We start from the raw sequence: 2,569 nt of genomic DNA, 5'->3' as shown, positions 1-2,569 counted from the left end.
TGTCTCTTACACTCTCTTACACTCTGCTGATGTCTCTTACACTCTGTTACTGTCTCTTACACACTCTTACACTCTCTTACACTCTCCTACACTCTGCTACTGTCTCTTACACCCTCTTACACTCTGTTACTGTCTTTTACACTCTCTTACACTCTGTTACACTCTCTTACACGCTGTTACACTCTCTTACACGCTGTTACACCCTCTTACACACTGTTACTGGCTCTTACACTCTCTTACACTCTGCTACTGTCTCTTACACTCTGTTACTGTCTCTTTCACTCTGCTACTGTCTCTTACACTCTGCTACTATCTCTTACTCTCTGTTACTGTCTCTTACACTCTACTACACTGTCATACACTTTGTTACTGTATCTTACAATCTGTTACTGTCTCGTACACTCTGTTACTGTCTCCTATACTCTGTTACTGTCTCCTATACTCTGTTACACTCTCTTACACTCTGCTGCTGTCTCATATACTCTGTTACTGTCTCTTACACTCTGTTACTGTCTCTTACACTCTCTTACACTCTCCTACACTCTGCTACTGTCTCTTACACCCTCTTACACTCTGTTACTATCTCTTACACTCTGTTACACTCTGTTACTGTCTCTTACATTCTCTTACACTCTGTTACTGTCTCCTATACTCTGTTACTGTCTCCTCTACTCTGTTACACTCTCTTACACTCTGCTACTGTCTCATATACTCTGTTACCGTCTCTTACTCTCTGCTACTGTCTCTTACACAGGTTTACGATGTCTACGCGAAGAGATCCCCAAAGACGTTCACGGTATACTGATATCATTCGGGACTATGTGATCCTAGAGGACGGTATATGCCATGTGACACTCTCTTACACTCTACTACACTCTACTACTGTTTCTTTCACTCTGCTACTGTCTCTTTCACTCTGTTACTGTCTCTTACACTCTGTTACTGTCTCTTACACTCTGTTACTGTCTCTTAAACTCTGCTACTGTCTATGACACTCTCTTACACTCTGTTACTGTCTATTACACTCTGCTACTGTCTCTAACACTCTCTTACACTCTGTTACTGTCTATTACACTCTGCTACTGTCTCTTACACTCTCTTACACTATGTTACACTCTCTTACACTCTGCTGCTGTCTCTTACACTCTGTTGCTGTCTCTTACACTCTGTTACTGTCTCTTACACTCTGTTACTGTCTCTTACACTCTCCTACACTCTGTTACTGTCTCTTACACTCTCTTACACTCTGTTACACTCTCTTACACGCTGTTACACTCTCTTACACTCTGTTACTGTCTCTTACACTCTCTTACAATCTGCTACTGTCTCTTACACTCTGCTACTGTCTCTTACACTCTGCTACTCTCTGTTTCACTCTGCTTCTGTCTCTTACACTCTGCTACTGTCTCTTACGCTCTGTTACTGTCTCTTACACTCTACTACACTCTCGTACACTATGTTACTGTCTCTTACACTCTGTTACACTCTCTTACACTCTGTTACTGTCTCTTACACTCTCTTACACTCTGCTGCTGTCTCTTACACTCTGTTACTGTCTCTTACACTCTGTTACTGTCTCTTACACTCTGCTGCTGTCTCTTACACTCTGTTACTGTCTCTTACACTCTGTTACTGTCTCTTACACTCTCTTACACTCTTTTACACTCTCTTAACGCTGTTACACTCTCTTACACTCTGTTACTGTCTCTTACACTCTCTTACACTCTGCTACTGTCTCTTACACTCTGCTACTGTCTCTTACACTCTGCTACTCTCTGTTTCACTCTGCTTCTGTCTCTTACACTCTGCTACTGTCTCTTACGCTCTGTTACTGTCTCTTACACTCTACTACACTCTCGTACACTATGTTACTGTCTCTTACACTCTGTTACACTCTCTTACACTCTGTTACTGTCTCTTACACTCTCTTACACTCTGCTGCTGTCTCTTACACTCTGATACTGTCTCTTACACTCTGTTACTGTCTCTTACACTCTCTTACACTCTCCTCCACTCTGCTACTGTCTCTTACACCCTCTTACACTCTGTTACTGTCTCTTACACTCTGTTACTGTCTCTTAAACTCTGCTACTGTCTATAACACTCTCTTACACTCTGTTACTGTCTATTACACTCTGCTACTGTCTCTTACACTCTCTTACACTATGTTACACTCTCTTACACTGTGCTGCTGTCTCTTACACTCTGTTACTGTCTCTTACACTCTGTTACTGTCTCTTACACTCTCCTACACTCTGTTACTGTCTCTTACACTCTGCTACTCTCTGTTTCACTCTGCTTCTGTCTCTTACACTCTGCTACTGTCTCTTACACTCTGCTACTGTCTCTTACGCTCTGTTACTGTCTCTTACACTCTACTACACTCTCGTACACTCTGTTACTGTCTCTTACACTCTGTTACTGTCTCGTACACTCTGTTACTGTCTCTTACACTCTGTTACACTCTTACACTCTGTTACTCTCTCTTACACTCTCTTACACTCTGCTGCTGTCTCTTACACTCTGTTACTGTCTCTTACACTCTGTTACTGTCTCTTACACTCTCTTA

This window comes from Spea bombifrons, chromosome 9 (assembly GCF_027358695.1).
Source record: "Spea bombifrons isolate aSpeBom1 chromosome 9, aSpeBom1.2.pri, whole genome shotgun sequence".
NCBI lineage: Eukaryota > Metazoa > Chordata > Amphibia > Anura > Pelobatidae > Spea > Spea bombifrons.
This window is presented reverse-complemented; position numbering follows the sequence as displayed.